General features: G+C 40.2%; 1 protein-coding gene across 5 annotated transcripts in view; it reads left to right on the top strand.

Annotated features, from left to right (window-relative positions):
- The window catches only part of Gapvd1 (GTPase activating protein and VPS9 domains 1), a 674762-nt gene that overhangs the window by 463405 nt on the left and 187826 nt on the right, over nt 1-23531 (top strand). The window lies entirely within an intron of this gene.

The raw sequence follows: 23531 nt of genomic DNA, 5'->3' as shown, positions 1-23531 counted from the left end.
AGTTTGCTGCACAGGTGTCACACATTTGCCACCATCTTTAAACATCCTTCCTCAGGTGCACCCAGTAGTAGCGTTGCCAGACCCAATTCAAAGTCTTATTGACCCCTAGATGGTCTGTACTGGTGCCTCCATGTAGCTCAGCCACCATATCCATCCTTTTGTCCCTGGAAGTTACTAACAGAGCTGATTTCTTCTTGCCTTCGGCCAACTTCTATGTACATGACAGCAGACTGTCATTGACTTCTAGGAACTTCCACTGAGCCCAGTACGTCTTGTACATTGGGCAACACATGGCGAGGTCCTTCAATGCTGGTCACTGTCCTGGCTCGCTTCCCGCAGGATCTGTCCAACATTGTCGTCCACAGACTGCTTCTTCCCCAGGGCATGGCCTTTTGGACGGGGCGTCTGCATTGCATTGTTCCCTTCCCTGTCGGTGTTCAGCTGTTCAGTCATATTCCTGCAGCATTTTACCCACTGAGCAGTCTGTCCCTCCAGATTTCAAAAATTCAGAGGCTGCGTCAAGGCAGAATAGTCTGTTCGCAGACAGTTCATGACAGATCACACAGTATTCTTCTGAGCCCTGGATAATGTCTTGCTTTAGTACACCCTTTGGCCCAGGGGATCCTGGGTTTGATCCCAGTTGAACGGGAGATTTTAACCTACATTGTTTAATTCCAATGGCTTGGGGACTGGATGTGTTTGTCTTCAACATTCAAATTCGTGACAGTTAGGGCTTCATCCTCACAGATGCACGGGTCGCCTATATGGTGTCAGCTCAAAAGACCTACACCAGGTCTCTTCGGAGGCCATATGCCTTTATTATCATTATTACCCTTTCCTGTCTTTATGGGTTTGTGACAGCATTCCACCAATTCCCACATTGATGGTGTCAGTGTTGATGATTAACTTCTCTCCAGGTTTGGGATAATCCAAGATAGGTGCTGAGCATGGGAACTCCTTGACTAATTAGAATACGGTCTCTTTCTCCAGTGACTATTGGAGCGACCTCTTCTCGTCTGCGATTTGTACGAGTGACTTCGAGATATTGGATAAAACGACAGTGAAGCTCCTGCAGAATGTACACAGGCGAAGAAAATTCCTCAAGTCTAGCTAGTCTTTTGGCACAGGATAGTTTCTAACAGCTTCTAGTTTCCTGGTCAGTGGCTACTTTCTCCAGTGGTGCTATGTGACTTAGGTAGTGTACTTTTTGCTGAAATAGTTGGAACTTCCCTTGGTTCAGTTTTAGATGAGCATGTCATAGCCTCTGAAACAATTTCTGGAAGTTTCCCAGGTGCTCACAGAAGGTGCATATAACCACGTCATCCAAGTAAACCAGGGCAGCATCGTTCGTGAAGTGCCACAGCGCACGCCATCAGTAGCTTGAAAGTCGCAGGCACGTTACACAATTCTAAAGGCATAACGGCGAATTGCCACAACCCCAGGCTGGTAGACAAGACCGTATTCTCTTTGTCCTCTGGGTGCAGCACCACTTGCCAATATCTTAATGTAGGGTCCAGGGTTGAGAACCACTAGGTTGTGGATGAGGTGTCAAGTGTAATGTCTGTTCAGAGTAACTGAAAGTAGTCCTTCATTTGACATCATTCAGCTTCAGATAATTGACATAGTAGCTGAGCTCACCATTCTTCTTTCTTTACCAGCACTGCAGGGTATGAACATGGACTGTTTGATTCTTCGATTACCCAATACTGAGTGCCAAGTTGTGTCCGTCATGACATGGCGGGGCCTGTCTCCAAGCCCTTCATTCACTATCAGGCAGGTGTCATTCCTCTCGGTGACCACATTCAGCATGAAGTGAGGGGATGGTGATGATGGTGCCAACTAGTCAGTCTTCCTGTCAACCGTTACTAATTTTCCTGGGTGGTGGCTGCCTCCTGCCAGCAATCCTTCCTCAGTTAACTGCGCTCATCACATTGCCACCCTTGGCATCCTGGCGGGAGTAAGTGTTGCCCTGGTGGATCTCTGGATTCTCTTCACCCTTGACAGCTCGTACCCTAGACGTTCCTGTCATCGTCATTGCTTCCTTCCTCAGGGCAATGATGAGAGTGTCCTTAAGGCAATGCTTCCCACCGAGCATCAGATGTTGGCAGATCGTGGCATAATGAAGCCTATCGATGAAGGTGCAGGCAGCCTTCCTCTGTATATGCTCCGTTGTTAGCCCACCTAATTCCTTGTGGAAGAGCTGTTGTACCTCACGGCAAATTCCGGCAGCAATTTGCCTGTCCGCTGTACTCTTATTCAGTTGGATTTGCTAGGCAGCTACCAGCTAGCAGTCACCATAGCGTCCCTAGAGTGCCCGTGTGATCTCTACGTACACAGCACCCATCCATTATAGTTGGCCACTGTCTCAACTAGGTCTGGAATGCTCCCATACATGCATGGGGGGTTCGCTTTCATGGCTGTGGTACTGCTGTTGCTATTGATAGGCCTTGGCCTAGCTTTCCTACAGCTCTCTAATCTCTTGCCTGAAATCGCGAACACCAGACTCAATCTGAGGTATTGCCATGAACTCTTTTTCTACCATTCCACTTAACATCCTACGTAGTGTCACTTTTAAAAAAAGAACTTGCACCCTCTAACTTGTACCTTGTCCACCCTTAAGTTCTTTCAACTTGACTTTATTTTTGTCCTGCCTTAATTGTAATTCTGTTTTAAGTTCCTGACAGAATTTAACTTGAGACTCAAGTTCATCTTGATTAGCTTGAAGTTTCTCCCAGGTAGCTTTAAACTCTTCCTTAAGTTCATCCTGACTGACCTTCAATTGATGCTCGATTGCACAGAGGGCCTGGAAGCTAGACTGCACCTTGTCAATTATGCTAAAAGTTTCCTCTTTCTAAACATGCTACCCATTTGACCCCAGTGTTCACAGCAGTTTTGACAGGTTATCAGAGTCCTTCAAGGTAAAGTCAGTAATTGGAGAGGTAGCATGTGTTATTATCCACTAAATTGAATAAACCACTACTTACAGTTATTGACAAATTCACTCATGTTTTGAGTTCTCCACTTACCAGGCGAGTTGGCCATGCGGTTAGGAGTGTGCAGTTGTGAGCTTGCATCCGGGAGATAGTGAGTTTGAATCCCACTGTTCGCAGCCCTGAAGTTGGTTTTCCATGGTTTCCCATTTTCACACCAGGCAAATGCTGGAGCTGCACCTTAAGGCCACGGCCGCTTCCTTCCTATTCCTAGGCCTTTCCTATCCTGTCATCGCCGTAAGACCTATCAGTCTCGGTGCGACATAAAGCAAATAGCAAAAAAAAAAAGATGTATTCTCCACAATTTCAAACCAGTCAGGATGACCTTAAGGTAGAGTTTAAAGAAAGCCAGGTTGAACCTGAGGTAAAATTTAAAGCTAGCCAGGAAGAATGTTTTAAGGTAGTCAGTATAAACTTCAGTCCCAAGTTAAATCCTATTAGGGTGAACTTAAGGCTAGCCAGAATGAACTTGCAACAGAATTACAATTAAGGCAAGGCGCATTGTTTACTTTTACTCACATATATGCATTGAACTCTTGTTCTTCGACACAGCTACTCGCAGCACAGCTTCATTCCACAGCAGTTCACTTCACAGTTAACAAGCCTCGTGGACCTCCTCTTTGCCGTTTTACAGACTTGCTCTCAATGAATGACTCGCTTACTTTCATTCGCAATTGATGGTCTCAAGATAGTCATAGACTCTAGGAAGTAAAAACATGGTATCGAGTGGAGAACTGAGATGCGAGTGACCTTTACAATAAGGGTCAATAGTGAATTAGTAAATATAGTTGTTAGTCAATCACGCTACCTTTCTTGAATGTTCATTTTAGTTTCAGGACCCTGATAACCTGCCACAGTATCTTGCACTGGTATTGGATACCATGGAGCCCAAATAGTTGAATTTGTTGACTATCTTTAATGAAGGTAGAACACTTCTTGCTGTGAACTTTGAAGACAACCTTGCTGGTTCAATAGTTGATTGTCTGCTTGTCAATGATGATCAGTTTCTGGGCTTATACCCTTATTATTCAGCCAAGAAGTTTTCTGTGATTAAATGTAGATCCTGCACAGTAGCAGCTAGGGTCAGTGTGTCATCAGCATAACTCAGGGTACTAAACCCCTTCCCCCTGACAGAAATGCCCTTACAGCATGTGAATCAGGTGCACCCATTTTATTCTGATTGTATGCAACCAGCTAGGAATTGAAAGTATATTTTGTGTCATTTTCCAGCAAATATATGTACACTCAACCACACAAAATTTGGCTGGTAGCTAAAATTGAATAATCTGCCATATTAGAGATCCACCAACAAGAATAAACCTGTACAGTACTGGTCATGAAACGCAAGCATACATATTATCTGGCTGGTAGACATCACTACGATCCGACTTCTAGAGTGACTCACAATACATAAGCAAGAAATAGCGCAGGAAATCAATTCTAGATTGTAAAGGAGCAGTTATCATTCTGATAAACCTGTGAAAAGTATTAAGAATAAAGAAGAAAGTAAAGCGATAGTGAAATATAAAGATGATTTACTCACTCTCCATCAGCTGTGTTCTGTTACTCACCACTTGCCAGCTGAGCTGACACTAAGCTGGCAACATGTTCGCTTTCTATGGGAGTACTAGTAGTGTCATCGGAGGAAGGGAGAGCAGAAGGGAAACGGGAAGGTAAACAAGGAGTATGAGGTGCTGGAACGAGGTGTGTATTATAGGGAAAAAATTATATTTGTTGTCAAGGTTAATAATTTTGTCATATAAAGTACAGACTTTTTCCAAAATTTTGTTGTGATTTAAAGGTGGATTAGTTCTCTGATCTAACTGAATATGAATATACTCCCAAATATTGAGCAGCCTGCCTTTCTGTAAAATGTATAGTGTGTCCTTATCTTGTTTTATTGAAGAATAAGATTAATTTTAGTTATACATGAGTTTGCTCATAGCAGAAATTCTATTGTATCTTTTTGTGTTGATGTGTTCTTGATAACAAATATTAAAGCTCCTACCAGTTTGTCCTGTGTAGCGTGCCTGGCCGTGAATACATTTCAGTTTACAATTGCCTGAATTCAAAAATGTATTATTATTATTATTATAATTTTATAATTATATTATTAGTAATAATAATAACATGGGTGTTATAAAATAACCTGGCATTAGTATTATTGGTTTTTCTTTTTTTTTTTTTTTGCTAGGGGCTTTACGTCGCACCGACACAGATAGGTCTTATGGCGACGATGAATTATTGGTTTTAAAGAAAATGTTGAGATTGTGTTCTTTTTGAAATATTAGTGATTTCAAAAATGTTATTACTACTATAATATTATATTACATATGATATATATATTACATAAAGGTAACAAACTTCTGGTATTGTTTAAATTTTTTTTACTGTTATTGGTTTCTTACTTTAAAGCAGTGACCAGCTTGTTCTTCAATTTAGCAATTATTTTATTAACAAAGTTTTTATTATAACCATTCTCCAGAGCTATTTTATAAATGGTATTAATTTCTTTCTTGTAATTTCTTGTAATTTTCTTTAGAAAGAGAGATATTTAAAGCTCTAAATACCAAACTGTGGAAGCCTTCTTGCGTAAATTTGGATGGAAAGAATCCTGTTTAATTACATTGCTTGTCTCAGTAAGCTTTCTAAAAATGTTGTAAGGTAGGCAATTATTATTTTTAGTGATATTGAGATCCAAGCAGTTTAAGGAATTTCAACTACATTAGAACCTCGTTTATCGAGCCATCATTAATCCGGATCTCTGTTTTATCTGGATTGAAAATAATAAAAAATATGTTTACTTGTACATTATTTCTTTTATAGTGTTGATTCTTCTTGAATATCTTTTACTCCAAGGATAGTTAAGGAGAGGAATTGGAAGTAATTTGGCCACCTTCTATCAAAGTTACCATCCTGGCGTTTGCCTGGAATTGAGAATGGGAAACCATGGAAAACCATTCACAGGACGGCCAAGGTGGAATTTGAACCCACGCTCTTCTGAATGCAACGCCCTATTAATTCACTGATGGTGAATTCGAAAATGAAACCAGTGCCAATGACTCATGGAGAGGCAACGATGCAGCTGGACAAACTAATGGCCTATTTAGAATCCTTGACTGAAACCGCACCGGCAGAACTGTTAGTAAAATGTCTTCGTGATCGTGCTGCGCGCAAGCCCTGTACATATGTAAAACAGAAAAAATCTTGCACATTATTTTAGTGCATAAAACAGATTCGTAAATGTATGAAAAGTGTTCTTATATATTTTTGTACAATTGAAAAAAGGTATTACTGTACAACTTGTTAATAGATTATATAACATGTACTGTATTTGTTATTAAGTTTTTCCAGATTATCTGGATTTTCAATAATTTGGATCAGTTCTGGTCCCATTTAATCCGGATAAACGAGGTTCTTGTGTTTAAGAATAAATATAAGGATCTATGGAATTGAGGTAATCTAAAATTGATTTTTCATGTTTCTTGCTGATTTATGACTGCAGAAATGCCGTCAACAGATCTGGACAAGTGAAGAATACCTTTATGTTTTTTAATGATCTTGGTTATTTCCAAGTTGTCTATATACATTTCTGCTAAGATACCAGAAGCTGGAGAACCAATGGGAACATTTTGCTGATAAATACAGTCATTGAAAGTGATAAACAATCAGCAGACTGATCTAATAAGAACCACTTCTCAAAACATTTAGTCATCCAGGCATTTTTAGACGTCTTGTACTTGCACAGAAAGAACTAATGTCCTTAGAACATCGTGGCTTATCGATTCTTCCTATGACGAGAGAAAGAAGTGTCTCTCTTCCGTCTGCATTGCAACACAGAACAGTGACCCTATCATTGTATGATTTCCCAATATGGCACTTCTCTCCTTTAAAACCGTAAGCCCGTTTGGGCTTGGCATTGCAGTTTCATTGGCATTGATAATATTGTTCAACACGTACGAGCTGATGGTATGAGGCACGCTTTCTCGCCAACTGTCAGCATTGCCATTGTTCGCAGATTCTGCTTCTCCGCACACTATCTGCTACTTGATATTGTGGTTAAACTGTTGAGGCCACCACTTGAACACTGAAACTCCAGTCCCATCTTTAACGCCAGTTCATTTTCATTCCCCTGAGGAACCTCGCCATCACCAGGGATATTGTTTGCTCGGAACATGCCAAAACCACTTGATCAATTCCACTTCCAAATTGGAGTGTTTAACTCCTTGAATGCACATTCGCTTTGCATGCTCCCAGGATTTCTTGAGCTTCTATGCTCTCAGGATTTTTGTTAAAGTTCAATGCATGCTCACAGGAATTCCAAATTCTTTAGGTATTTCAGTTTTTTGTTTTTCATCCTCTGTCGACCTCCCTTGTAAGTTTTTATCTTCTTGCTCAGTGTCTTGAAAGAAGCCATCTTGCAACACAAAATCAAACGTGTGTACCCTGAACTAAACTACCTTAACAGACAATAAACTAAAATACATTATTCAAAAATATACAAATACGAAGTTTCATCAAAAACCTGGACAGTGACTCAGAGAGATGAAAGTAGAGTATTGGGAGCTGAGATTAAATTCCTGAGGAGTATGGTATAAAAGACAAGGAGGGATAGAGAGAGAAATGAAGACATATGAAATACGCTAATGTGCAAAAAAATACGTGGGCAAGTCAATAAGTATCTACAATTTTGCTCTAATTGTCTTTAGGTTGGCTCTATGTCATTGTGTGCTCACTAGCCACTAGATGGCATCATTTTCTAAATCTGTAGTAGGTTTCAGCGTTATCAGATCAGTACAGCTTGCGCTGTTGTCACGGAAATATGGCCACGCCACTCTCTGTAATCCATTTTTTTGTCGTCTGTGGGTGTACCAGGAGTGGAAATTCATAGAAGACTTTCAGCACAGTACAAGGACAATGTTTTGCCACAGCGAAATGTTTACCAATGGATTGAACCGTTCAAAAGAGGTCGCACGAGTGTGAAGAATGAGGAAAGATCTGGGCGTCCATCTGCAGCTGTAATTGATGCCAATATTGAACAAGTGCATGATAGATCCTGAATAAAAGACGAGTGACTGTTGATGACGTAGCAAACCATATGCACATTAGCCATGGTTCTGCATATGAAATCATGCATAACAGGCTTAACGTTTACAAAGTCTGTTTGAGATGGGTTCCAAAACAACTCAAAGAAGAGCAGAAGCGCAATTGTGTGAGGATCTGTCAGCACCTACTGAATCGTCATGCTAACAAACATTTATGAAACGGATCATCACTGGAGATAAAAACATAACTTCACCACTTCGAACCAGAGAGCAAACGTCAGAGCACGGAATGGAAGCATCCCGGATCCCCAATCAAAACGAAATTCAAGAGTCAACCTTCTGCAGGAAAAGTGACGCTCACAGTGTTTTGGCACTCTTGAGGGCCAATCCAGGAACCACTACAGGGACAAGGGGGAAACAGTAAACAGTGAATGTTACAGTGATATACTGGTAAACAAGCTGAAACTTGCAATTCGCAACAAATGCAGAGGTCTATTGTCGGAAGGAGTTCTTTTGTTGCATGACAATTCACGTCCACATACCGCTGGCCACACTGCTCAAACTCTTCAGATGCTGCGTTTCGAGGCGTTGGAGCGTCCTGAGTACAGTCCCGATCTCGTCCCGTCGATTACCATCTGTTTGGTCCACTTAAAATGCTCTAAGAGTCTGTTGATTCAGCTCCGATCAACAGGTGAAGGAAAAACGGTGCATATGTGTCTTGTTGTACAACCATAAACCTTTTTTGCAGAGGGTATCGGAAAGCTTGTGGATCGATGGACCATGTGCACTGAAAAGCAGGGTGACTATGTCAAAAAATGATGTCAATAAAAAGTGTGTACTCTTTCTGTAATAAATTATAAAGATTGATTTCAGGCACTTATTGACTTGCCCTCGTAAATGACAAACTGGAACAAAGGAGACTGAGGTTTTTTGGACTTTTCAAGTGGATGAAAGAAGAAAAGCTGCCAAGGCAAGCACTGGAAAGATGGATGACAGGGAAGAGGGAGACCAAGTTTACGATGGATGGACTCTGTGAAGAACAGCATAGGAAAACGGAACCTGGACTGAAAAACAGTGTTGAATGAAGAATGGTGGAGAGACAGGACAAAGTGGAGAGGAACCCTATTTGCCCCCACCCTGTATCAGCTGGAAGAAGGGAATTGATGATGATTATTAATTTATTTGGCATATGATGAATAATGACAACCTATAAACTATTTATACAACTAGTGAAAGATAAGTACAAAGTAAATACAAATTATCATATCTGTACAGTCAAAGAAAGCAATTTACAAAGTTTGAAAGAACACGAAGAAAACGCAATATATTTATCACTATCAACTCTGACAGTTCATATATACACACTGAGTACGAGTGATGTACATCTCACTAAATGCGAATGTCCAAACCCGCCATCCACTTCACTGGTTCGGGTGTTGCTAAGTTGAGGTCTTCTATGTTGCCAGTGGAAGCACAGAGTGGACATTCCTGCACTACATGTTTCATTGTTTGGTGAACCTCCCCACAATCACAGTATGGAGAAACTGACCAGCCCCACGTGTGTAAAGTAGATGCTGTTCTACCTACTCCACATCTCATGCGATTTAGTCTACTCCAGGTGCAGCATGGCAGATCGAAGGATGCCAGTTATTAATATCCACTGTTGCCCGAGGTGGGGATAAAGACCACTCTGTTGACCATTTAGAGGTGGGGTTGAAGTCGCTGGATGTTATCTTCACGGCAGTCTTGCAAGCAGGCTGGCGAGACTTAAGGCGAGGAGTGTGCATTTCTGTCTGATATCCTCATGAACAGGTAGATGTTTATTCTTCAGTATTCTGGTCCATAGTTGAAAAAGGGCCTTCTGTTTCCTGATATGTGGAGGTAGTACACTGAAGAAAATGGAAATTGCAACACCCAGAAAGAGTGGTGTTACATTGCAGCAATTGAACATGCAGGACAAGTGTTCGGTTGTGATTCAATGATTACACTTTCAGGTCCCTCTGACCCCAAGTTTGGACAACAGTCAATACAGGATGTGCCCACCACGAGCTGCAATACATTGATGAATTTGTCGAGGTATGAAGTGAATAAGGCCCTGGATCGCTTCCTGAGGAATTGTGGCCCATGCTTGCTGCACTGCATGGGTCAGTTATTCCAGAGTTGTGGGTGGCTGAGGACGGTTGGCCAGTTGTCGACCCATCATGTCCCACACATACTCAATAGGACTGAGATCCGGGGTTTTGGTGGGCCATTCTAAGGTTGTGATGTCGTGAAGAGCTTCTCTGGAGATGCGTGCAGTGTGAACCCGGGCATTGTCCTGCTGAAACATCCCATTAGCAATGTTCGCCATCATAGGGACAACCACGGGATTGAGTAACATATCAACGTACTGTCGAGCAGTCATAGTGCCCTTAACAAGCACTAATTGTGACACATTAAAGGCAATAGCTCCCCAGACCATAATGCTTGGTGTTGGCCCTGTGTGCCTCTCGACAATAAGATCTGGGCGGCCTCTCTCCCTGGTACGTCAGCGCACACGATTCCGGCGATCACTGCGGGCAAGACAGAAGCGCGATTCATCACTAAAGACGACCCTATGCCATTCATTGACCCACGTCGATCTTTCTCGACACCAGGCCAGCCTTACACGTCGCTGTTGTGGGGTCAATGGAACACCTTCTGCAGGGACACGGGCTCGTAAGCCAGCTGCACGCAGGCGATTACCAACTGTTTGTTGTGTAACGTGGGGTGCCACAGTTGCTTGAATTTGCGCTGCTGTTGCATGGGGTTCCATCAGGGCCATCCGAATGATGCGGCGATCCTCTCTCACAGTTGTCTGTCGTACTGGACCTGTGCCAGGTCTACGAGTGTGGGTGCCTTCATTTGAACCACTGCTGCCACACACATTGTACCGTAGATGCCTGTCGGCCAACACGTGCAGCGACAGTCCTTAGCGATAATCCAGCCTCACACAGCCCTATTATCCGAGCCCTCTCAAACAGCAACAGTTGTTGATAGCGTGCTCTTCTCTGTCGTCGAGGCATGTTTGACGGGGAACTCTTCACTGCACAGACTGCAAGTCAACTACGCTACACCAGAGTCGTATACTGGAGTTCGTTCCTCCGCGACCAATCACGTGGGAAGACCTGTAGCAACAATCCAATGGGTCTGAAACTTCAATCGTTTACATACCTACATGGCATCGTTCCATATCTTGAAAATGAACATAAACGACCAATGCCTTCATGGTGTTGCAATTTCCATTTTCTTAAGTGTACATTGCTGAGAACCGGTAACCATTGGATCGTTGTAGCACGAAGTGTACCAGTTATGATCTGCATGCTTTGACAAAGTTGTAAATCTACTAGCTGTGTGTGAGCACTGTTAAGCCAGACACCAGAGCAGTATTCTGCTGCAGAATAGACCAAGGCCAAAGATGTTTCCATCCGCTCCCCAAGAAGTTCCAGCCAGTTGTTGGAGAATGTTATTACGACTTTTTAGTTTGTTGGCGGTTTTTTGCAGGTGATTTTTGTACGTGAGAGACCTATCTAATGGTACTCCTAACTGGAATTGGCACAGTATTATAGTTCATGACCCTTGAAGAATACCCTTGGATGGTGGTTTGCTCCTGCGTTGTTCAGAAGGAATATAGATTTCACTGTTTTCTATGGGTTGGGATGAAGATACCATCTTTGAAAGTAATCATCCAACAGTTCAAGGTCTCGGTTAGGAACTACTTCAGCTTCTGCAAAGTTGGGTCGTTGAATTGCAAGGCAAATATCGTCCGCATATATGAACTTTCAGGACACTGTTTCAGGCAGGTCGTGGATGTATAAGTTGAAGAGAGTAGGAGATAGAATCGACCCTTGAGGCAGACCATTGTTGACTTTGTGGAATTTGCTTCTGTTGTGTTCTGAGTGAACTTGAAATAGTCGGTTGCTTAACATTCTGTCAATTAGTGCAGTAATTTTTAAGCAAGGGACAGCTTTAATCAGTTTAAGCATAATATCTTCCCTCCAGACTGTGTCCTATGTAGCTGTAAGATCTAAGAAGACAAGACACTTTTCAATTTCTTCTCAAAACCAACCTCCAGATATGTGGTCAAGGACAGTACTTGGTCACTGCAGTAACGGCCGGGTTGAAATCCTGCTTGCTCATCTGGAAGGAATGCTTCTATAACCAGTGCTATTTGGTTCAGTATCAGTCTTTCTAATAACTTGTAGGTGACGCAGAGTAGAGCTATAGGTCGATAGCTTTGTGGGAGAGTTGGATCCTTTCCTGGTTTCAGAAGGGCAATAATTTTTGACTTCTTGAAGATTGGGGGAAGTCTTCCTGACTGAAGTATGGAGCTGAAGAATGCAGAGAGCCATCTTCTTGTAGCTGGACTACAGCTTTTTAGTAGTTCTGGGTAGATTCCATCTAGTCCTGCAGCTTTGCCATTTCGGAATGATTTTAATTCCTCGTCGACCTCTTGTGATGTGAAAGGTTGTGAGTAAGTCGCGTGCGGTTGGGTTTCTCGTTTTGCCTGTTTAAGCTCAGTTTCAACCCCTTTCTTGGTCATTTTATTCCTTCTTGTTTTAGAGGTAGAAGCAAGGTGATTTGCTATTGCTGTTGCTATTGTTGCTTTGGTGCTTTGGATGTGGAATCTAATTTCCGAATAAGTGACCATGCTTTTCTGCTAGAATGGGTGAAATTCATGTCTTTTACAGCCTTTACCCACTTCTCTTTTCTAGCAAGATCAAGTGATTGGAGTAAATCTGCTTTCAGCATTCAGTCTGCAAGCCTCTGTGAATTTACTAAATGTCGCCACAATTCTCGATTTGCAACTAGTGTTGTGGCCTCATTTAGTTCTATACCTCTTTAAAATGTTAGAAACCGAGTCTAACCATCGTCGTCTTTTTCTACCTCTACTTCTCTTTCCCTCCATATCAGAGTCCATTATTCTCTTAGGTAACCTATTCTCCTCCATTCACCTCGCACGACCCCACCACCGAAGCCGGTTTATGCGTACAGCTTCATCCATCGAGTTCATTCCTAAATTATCCTCATTCCGAGTACCCTCCTGCCATTGTTCCCACCTATTTGTACCAGAGATCATTCTGGCTACTTTCATGTCTGTTACTTCTAGCATATGAATAAGATATCCTGAGTCCAACCAGCTTTTGCTCCCATAAAGCAAAGTTGGTCTGAAAACAGACCGATGTAAAGATAGTTTTGTCTGGGAGCTCACTTCCTTCTTACAGAATACTGTTGATCGCAACTGCGAGCTCACTTTCATTAGCTTTATGACACCTTGATTCAATCTCACTATATTACCATCCTGGGAGAACACACAACCTAAATACTTGAAATTATCGACCTGTTCTAGCTTTGTATCACCAATCTGACATTCAATTCTGTTGAATTTCTTACCTACTGACATCAATTTAGTCTTCAAGAGGCTAATTTTCATACCATACTCATTGCACCTATTTTCAAGTTCCAAGATTTTAGACTGAGGCTTTCGGCACAATCTGCCATTAAGACCAAGTCGTCAGCATAGGCCAGACTGCTTACTACATTTCCACCTAACTGAATTCCTCCCTGCCATTTTATACCTTTCAGCAGATGATCCATGTAAACTATGAACAGCAAAGGTGAAAGATTACGGCCTTGTCTAACCCCTGTAATTATACTGAACCAAGAACTCATTCTACCATCAATTCTCACTGCAGCTCAATTGTCAACATAAATGCCTTTGATTGCTTTAAATAATCCACCTTTAATTCCATAGTCCCCCAGTATGGCGAACATCTTTTCCCTCTGTACCCTGTCATATGCTTTCTCTAGATCTACTAAACATAAACACAACTGCCTATTCCTCTTGTAGCATTTTTCAATTACCTGGCGCATACTGAAAATCTGATCCTGACAGCCTCTCTGTGGTCTGAAACCACACTGATTTTCATCCAACTTCCTCTCAACGACTGATCGCACCCTCCCTTCCAAGATACCAGTGAATACTTTGCCTGGTATACTAATCAATGAGATACCTCGATAGTTGTTGCAATCCTTCCTGTTCCCTTGCTTATAGATAGGTGCAATTACTGCTTTTGTCCAATCTGAAGGTACCTTACCAACACTCCATGATAATTTGACTACTCTATGAAGCCCTTTCATCCCTGCCTTCCCACTATACTTCACCATTTCAGGTCTAATTTCATCTATTCCTGCTGCCTTATGACAATGGAGTTTATTTACTATCCTTTCCACTTCCTCAAGCATAATTTCACCAACATCATTTTCCTCCTCCCCATGAGCTTGGCTGTTTGCAACACCACCATGATGATTTCCTTTTACATTGAGATGATGTTCAAAATATTCCCTCCATCTCTCCAGTGATTCCCTGGGATCTATTATGAGTTCACCTGAATTACTCAAAACACTTCATTTCCTTTTTCCCTCCCTTCCTAAGATTCTTTATTACTGTCCAGAAAGGTTTCCCTGCTGCTTGACCTAGCCTCCCCAGCTTATTACCAAAATCTTCCCATGACTTCTTTTTGGATTCAACAACTATTTGTTTCGCTCTGTTTCTTTCATCTACGTACCGATCCCTGTCTGCCTTGGCCCTTGTTTGGAGCCATTTCTGATAAGCCTTCTTTTTACGTTTACAAGCTGCTCTCACTTCATTCCACCAAGATGTTTGCCTTTTCCCATCTTTACACACAGTTGTTCCTAGGCATTCCCTTGCTGTTTCTACTACAGCATTCCTGTATGCCACCCATTCACTTTCTATATCCTGAACCTGCTTACTGTCTACTGTTCGAAACTTCTCACTAATCATATCCATGTACTTCTGTCTAATTTCCTCGTCCTGGAGATTTTCTACCCTTATTCGCTTGCAGACAGATTTCACTTTCTCTACCCTAGGCCTAGAGATACTTACTTTACTACAGATCAGATAGTGGTCTGTATCATAGAAAAATCCGCAGAAAATGCATGCATTCCTAACAGATTTCCTGAATTCGAAGTCTGTTAAGATATAGTCTATTATGGATCTGGTACCTCTAGCCTCCCGTGTGTAGTGGTGAATAACCTTATGCTTGAAGAATGTATTCGTAACAGCTAAACCCATACAAGCACAGAAGTCCAGCAAACGCTTCCCATTCCCATTAGCTTTAATATCTTCCCCACATTTACCAATCACCCTTCCGTATCCTTCAGTTCTATTCCCAACTCTCGCATTGAAATCGCCCATTAGCACTATTCTATCCTTGCTGTTGACCCTGACCACGATGTCACTCAATGCTTCATGAAACTTGTCCACTTCATCCTCATCTGCACCCTCACATGGTGAATACACAGACACAATTCTAGTCCTAATTCCTCCAACTGACAAATCTACCCACATCATTTGCTCATTTACGTACCTAACAGAAACTATGTTGCGTACAATGGCATTCCTGATAAAGAACCCTACCCCAGACTCTGCCCTTCCCTTTCTAACACCCGTCAAGTACACTTTATAATCTCCTATCTCTTCCTCGTTATCTCCCCTTACCCGAATATCACTTACTCCTAGCACATCCAGATGCATCCTCTTTGCTGACTCAGCCAGCTCTACTTTCTTCCTTCCATAAGCCCCATTATTATTGGTAGCTCCCCATTGCAATTCCATTTCGTTCGCCAAGTTGTTTCCAAGGAGTCCCTCGCCTGTCAAATGGGAGTGGGACTCCGTTACTCCCATAGGTCCGAGGGTTGCTAAAAATGTTCTGAGCTCGGTAAATTCATGAAGCAGGATGCTACCCTACTTGCACATAATCCAAGTGAGGATCTCTCGTCTAACGGGTTATGGACCACCGGTGGATTGTATAGTCCTAGCTGCCTGAGCACAAGGTGGGCCAGGACTCAGAATATGTCCGAGATGCCCACTCCCATTCCATAGCAGCTTGTATCCCGACTCTCAGGACCACTTACTAGGCCACTCAGCCGTTGCCCATGGTTCACGAACTAGGACGTGACTACTGTAATCCACAAGCATGAACCATATTATTATTATTATTATTATTTTTTTTTATTTTTTTTTTAAATTTATTTATTTGGTATTGCTAGCCGTCGCACAGTGCTATGGGGAGGGTGGCTAACTATCTCGTAAGGAGATAAGAATATCTCACCATGGTGAGTTAACGATTTCAGACTATTTATGCACCAGCCAGAACATACGTTTTTTACGTGAAGTCCAAACCACACCGTGAGCTTGTCTAGTTACTCGTATAAAGGCTTTACATTTCGATCACCACTTGAAGTCTCTGAGGAATGGATGCCATAGGACGAGCAGTACATTGCTCGTTCTCGGCAGTCTCCTTGGAAAGCATTAAGGGCTAGATCCCAAAGGTCCTAGGGGCAGGGTTAGTCCCTCATGATACACTTTCTCAGCCTACACATCTTCGATTGGGCTTAGGTCCGAGGCCAGTCTCTAAGATAGATTTTGTCCTGTTTGGTGAACCATCTCCAACTGATGTGTGTATGGGAGATTGGTACTGTTGAAAGTGAATTACTTCCCCAGGATACAGTTGCCACACTAAGGGACCATAATATCAATGATAATAAGCCTGTATTGGGCTGCGTCTAGCCTGTAACATCTTCAATTTGTGCAGAAAGTAGAGTTCATACTGAGAAAAACTATTAAACGATATGAATTGAATGGCACAAATTTGAAAAGGAAATGACAATATAGTAGAACAAAGCTTTTACTGAGACTTATTTTCAGTGAGCTCAACAGCACAGGCAGGAACAACAGTGCAGCAAGTATAGAGTACTCTTGTGTACTAGGATAGTCGTAGGAGTATCATAGATAGTACAAAGGATTAAAGGGATATCATCATCATCATCGTCTTCCCTTATCCAGCTCCTGCTGGGTATTTACGGCACTTCTCCATCTTCCTCTTTCCTTCCACCATTGCTCTTCCATGATCTTTTCCCAGTCTAAATTTTGTCTTCTTATACTGCTCTTCACTGATACAACCCACTTTGTTGTAGGTCTTCCTCTTGCTCTCTTGCCCTCGACACTTTGCCTCCAGCATCTATCTTGGAATTCTATTCTCCTCCATCGTCTCTACATTTCAAAACCACCTTAGTTTATTCTTTTCAACTCTCTCATTTAACTTTCCTGTCCCAACTCTTGTAGATGTCCTGCCACAAGCACACACTGCTGCACTAACAAATGCCTATTTAAAATTGGCCCACTCTTCTTCTACATTTTCCACTTCAGTAACTGGGATTTGTTGCTTCAATCTCCTGAAAATCTTCCTGTACATTTTTGTCTTTCAATTTCCATACTTTTATTTTGCTTTCTCTTATCTCTTAGTTTTTCCATTTTTTCCAACTGTACCACCACAACTCAATGGTCCCCATTAAATGCTTCTCCTGGTAACGCTGTCACATCCATCAACTTCCTGCGATTTGTCCTTTCCACCTAAAAGTAGTCAATTACTGATTTTGTTCGTCTGTCACCCCACCCATATCTCTTAATTTTCCTGCTGTTTTTCTTTCGAAACCATGTATTCCGCACTATAAGTCCATTCCTTTCACAGTTGTCCGCTAGTTCCTCTCCTTCATGAATTTTTTCCCCCCATATCCACATGGTCCAGTGACTTCCTCCTTTCCTTGTCTCTCATTTCTGAACTGTGCATTCAGATCTCCCATAATAACCACTTCCATGCCTGAAATTTCTCTTTCTACTTTCTCCAAGAATCCTTCAGTATCTTCTTCCCTGTTTCCCATCTGTGGTGCATACACTTGTATGAAGTCCATCACTTTATTCTTCATCGTTAGTCTAATTTTCATTATTCTGTCACTCGCACATTCTACCACTTCAACATACTCCTCCAATTGCTTTGAAATGATTAGTTCCACTCCGTTTATTGCCTCTTGGCCACCACTCCAGTATAATGTGTATCCTTTCCTCAATTTCTTCCTTCTGGTACCTTTCCATTTCACTTCACTCAGCCCCATCATTTCCACCTTCTCCTTCTCCATGAAATCTATTACTTCCTCTGCCTTTCCTGTCAGGGTCGTAATATTTACTATTGCTATCTTAATGTTGGTTACTTGTCGCCCATTTCTCACAGTTCCCCCAGTACCCTGAGAACTGCACGCTGCTTTAACCAGGGGACGCCCTAACCTTTTCCGAGGTTGATTTCCTAGTACCGTACCATATAATATAGGCTATTATTACGATGGAGCTGCCACTTCCAAAGGCACTTTATATCTACTGCCAGGTGTTATTCTAGGCCGCTCCGCTGGAGTACAGGCGCCTTCTGTAGCCGCTCCTCTGGAGTACAGACCCTACAAGTTTCCCTCTTCCACCACCAATGCCGTACCGAAGTCCACCTTCTCCGCCACTGATGCCGTTAGGGTCTTCACCCATATCCCGGGCTTGCGCCCTCCATATTTGTGCCCCTGCCTCCATATTGCTGGTTTGCCAACAGCAAATACATGTATTTGAAGCCATGTACACTCATCCGCACAAAAATTGATCAGAAAAGAAAATTTATTATATATTCTTAAAACGCAAGAATATTCGTAAACTGGAGATAGTTGGACGAAGAGATGATACTCGGAATGCTACCACATGCACAATATGTCCACCCTATTTCAGACTTGAGGATTTTGAAAGAAAGTTAACTTCTGCGATAGCCAGTTTTTGTGCAGTTTCTGTGCACAAGAAATTATCAATGAGGAACAATGCCATTTGGATAATTCGAACCTCAAGGGACCATTAACAAATTTGAATTATTCACAAATTTGAGTTAAACAAAACAGTTATAAAATTAACTCCAAAATTTGTATTTACAAAACAAACAATCTACTTTATCTGTTTATGTATACAGTACAGTATTTAGTTTTTAGACATTAGGTAAGTACTGAATATACCGTATGTGTTAGTCTTAACAGCATTAGAAGTTGCATTTGCTCTTTATTTTTTTAAAAAAAAGGCAGATATCATAGCTTGCTTTCTTGATTTAATTCTCTTCTCTTGATGTATGAATCTGTGTGATTTATGTCCTTTTCCGGCCTTTCCCACTGACAGTTGCACTGCTCAAAATTTTGTCTTTATTTTTCAAATAAGTTGATAACTTGTTACTTGGGATTCCATACTCCTTAGCAATAATTCCAGATTTCTTCTTTAGACCCTTTCCCACTTCCCTAATCACTGTTACTTTTTGGTTAAAGTTAATTATTAGTACATATTGTGACTAGCGTTTCTAATTGCCACATTAATATACCTGCAACTGCTTTTTTCTTCTCTAGCCTGACAATATTTTCTTGCGCCGACATGCTTTTGACTGGGGTGTCAATCTCCTTTCAAACCTCACTGTTGGTAATAAATTTTCTTAAAACGTTCTAGCATTCGGATGAATAACCAATTTTGCTTATGGTGAATGGTTTCCTACTCTTTCATTTATGATAATTACACGCCAGCATTCAAGAAAGTCTCTTACTAGCTGCATAATATATCACAGGGATTAAGATTATAAAAATTTTTTAAAAATATTTTTTTCGTGGACTCGACTGGGAAATTGCGCCTCTTATTTTCTAGTATGTATGTGTATCCGTCTGCTCTTTAGGTGTAATCTATAATCAACTTTCAAGTTCAGTCAACCATTATCCTCCAAGAAATCATCTTAAAATTAATCTACTAAAATATAATTAATAATAATAATAATTTAAATTCTTAATACTAGCTTTATTTATAACCATCTAGTAGCTCCGGATGAATTAAAAAATTATTTAAACATTCAATTGCAAACTTCATGATCTCATTCGGAAAAAAAAAAAGAAAATTCTAGCTTGAAAATTAATTATTCACGTATTAAAGAAAAATGTGAACATAGTGAATGGTAAATATTATGAATGTCCGAAATGCTTCTTCATTATTATAACTTTCAATCATAAGTCTCATGCTTTCCACTTCCAACTTCATAACGTAGGCAGAATAAGTAAAGTTCCATTATCATAGCTTCCAATGGCTGCATATTTTAAAATATATCAACCTATAAACAAAAATTATATATATATTCTATTCATAACTGGATAAAAATCTGAAATATTTCCTGAAAAATATGTAGGAATTCCCTAATATAGCCTAATCATTTTCATAAATAAGTCATATATCTATCAAGGTCAAATGCTTTCTTAAATTCTATCACCTGGTCACGAATCAAGGGATACCGTAGATGACATTTCTTAATTCTTTAATAACGGTATCATAAAATTATGAAGACACTTCCTTCAATGATCTATTGTTTCGACTTAAATCAATCAAAATATTATGCAACATGCGAAATTCTCCTTGAAAATACCATAATATCAATTATTTTGAAATGTTCTTTTGATGACCATACACCGTTATTACCCTGTAAGTTCAATATGCAAATACCATCATGTGTGTATCACATGAACCCTTGTTATACGTCACTCCATAATTCACATTGCTATCACGACAACTATAACCTAGATTGTGTCGCGTAATTACTATTAATTAACCTTAAATAAATATCTTTCATCATATTTCATCGTAAATACCCTGTCTCCTAACAATTGTATCAACAAATATATCTCAATCATACTACTCTCAACTCTAACCTCATAATTCCGTCATATCTATTTTCTGCCACACACATAAATATCTATTATTCCTTCCCTGGGCAACGCATAACTCAAAAACTTCAATATATTAACACATTAACACTTTATGGGTCTTTAATTACCATTCATATAAAAGATACACTTATCTTGTGAAAGAATGAACATATCTAGCATATATTTACTTACATTTGATGTAAGGTTGGTGTTGAATCTAATCTCCATATCCTGCAACTCAATCTATTTCCATTTCGCATTTCACCTATATTGGATCACATTAATCATAGTATATTTCTTTGGAAATAAGTCGAAGAATTATTATCAAAGCTCATCACCAGTGAATATCATCTTTCCTACATATGACTGTTTACTTATTTCATTGAGGATTACCTAAATCCATTATTAAAACAATACTATGAATTCTTTCGCGAAGACATTGCACATTGATATTGTGTCGAAGATATATATGTCGACCTCACTTTCATAATAACACATATATCAACTAACTACATATTAGGTTAAATATGGATTATCTGCAAATTTACTTAATGGAACTTAGCTTATTTTGCCTGCGTTACTGGACTGGGATGGGAATCATCTCGTTCTCCTCTGGGACGTCATCTCCAGGTTATGGCTGCGTTATGTCCGGGTTGTGGTTACCGGTCTCGGGTTTGGAGAATCAGCTGGTTGGTCTCCATCAGATGTCAACCCCATTCTCAGTTTAGTTGCCTCTCATGATGCCGTTGTGTACATGCGTCAGAAACATATATAAAGATATCATTAGTTTCATGCTTCTATTTACTATTATATCCTCTTGAATTTTATTTCTGTTATACTCAGTAGATTATAACACCGTAGGCGACAATATTTCAGATCGAATGAGTTAAAGAGTGTTTTATATATCTCCTTGTTTGACGAAAATATACTTCAAATTAGCGATATCTAATCCCTGCTCTAAGTATTCCTTGTTAATTTACAATTTAATTCTAGACTACCAACAACTATTCTCTTCCTTCTGCTTTTAGTTATGACTCTAAATAAATATGTTATATATACAAAGATTAGTGTAATATTTTTATATTACTACGTGATCCTTCAATTTTTCAAGAAATCTTCTTTCTAAAACAAGCTCCTTTGCATGTTGCTTCCCTTATATATGTTCGTCTTGATATATATCCAATGTAATATATTTGATTGTTCACTTTGCTGGTTTTAACAATTTAAAAGTTATGCATTTTTCTTAATCACGGCCATTTGGATTCCGTAGGTCTGAACATTTTTACTTCCCAATCATGGCCTATTTGATTCAACATGTCTGAATTCCTTTCCAACATTCACGGCCTATTTAATTCCATATGTCTATATTTTCTTGTAACACATTTTTCTATTGCATGATTTCTGACATTTATCACAATTCACGGCAAAAATTACTATTCTACCACATTGTTTTGCCGTATTCAGGGCAGGTTTTGACAAGGACACTATCACACTATCTACACTCAACAAACAATCAAGCAGAAATGCTTAAACAATGCAGTCCCTCGTAATGGCGCCATAATCACTAAGCATACTCGATCGCTTGACTCTGTGATGCAACAGTCAGTTCAATACAAGAGTGAAGGAGTGTTTGGGAGATGCAGGATGGGTAGGAGGAAAGGACACTGACCTCACAGGTGAGCCGGAGGGGTAAGGAGACGGAACTTTCGCCGCCTTCAACCCATTCCGGTACAGTCTAGCTTATTGTTGAGAAACGACAAGTTGTGTAATACAATACTGTGCTGTATCGTTTAGGTAAAATAATTTGAATTAACCAAAATAAAGTTCAAATTACCCAAGTTTTTTTTTTTTTTTACATTGTTTACATATAAAATGCTTGGGACCAAGCAAAATATGCGCAGTTACTTTATTGAATGATACGTTAATTTGTTTCAGAATTTGTTGTTGAGGACTCAGAACACAAGCTCAGTTTTTTCACAACTTCAAATTACCGTTCAAGAGTCACAGTGTTAAGTCTGCTATTTCAACTACCCTTTTTGACCTTGAAATTAAGTATCCTGTAGGTTTGGAGGTTGTCATCTGGGCTGTTACTCTGCCATGCCCTATAGGTCCAATTCCTCCCTTCGATTGCAATGTGTTCTTCACTTTTCCACCAATATATTTGATTTTAAAAATTGCTATATATATCTTTGACTTCTTGTACTGTACTTCCAAATCAGCAATGAGTGGGATGGGATGCTATACCTAGGCTATAGATTGGTGGATGCAGGAATTGCTCATTGTAGATCTTGGTGAAATGTGTGCTCCAGACATTAGATTTATAAAGGAATGCTGCTATTCTAAAATTTGAAATTCATCAGCGTTTTTCCATCACTTGTCACATACACCTGGCACGTTGTCTCCTCTCAAGCTTGGTTTCTCGAGCTTTATCGCTCCCCTCCTGGCCATTTGTGGTGGTGGTGATTCTGCAGGGATGGACCGTTGGCCTGAATTTCAACACTGATTCCGTCGTGTTTTTTAATTGTTATCAAACTGCAAAATTTTTAGACTTAAGAGGTCCGCAACCTCACTATAAGCACTTATTGTTCGTTTCCGTCTGTATAATTTATTTTCATTTATTTTCATTTATTTTCATTTATTTTCATTAATTTTCTTAGGTTTAAGACACTTTTTAGGTTCAATTATATCTTATATTAACCTTTTTATCACTGAATTTGTCTTAGTTATTTATTGCTCCAATTTAATAATGGAAATATTGTATTGTTTTTATTTCCATCATGTCTCTTTTGTTTTTCATTTGTTCATTTGATAATGTTTTGTAGCACATTTTTAGCTTGTATTATGTAAATTACTTTAACCCCCTATTTCACTG

This window comes from Anabrus simplex, chromosome 1 (assembly GCF_040414725.1).
Source record: "Anabrus simplex isolate iqAnaSimp1 chromosome 1, ASM4041472v1, whole genome shotgun sequence".
In the NCBI taxonomy this organism is placed as follows: Eukaryota; Metazoa; Arthropoda; class Insecta; order Orthoptera; family Tettigoniidae; genus Anabrus; species Anabrus simplex.
This window is presented reverse-complemented; position numbering and strand designations above follow the sequence as displayed.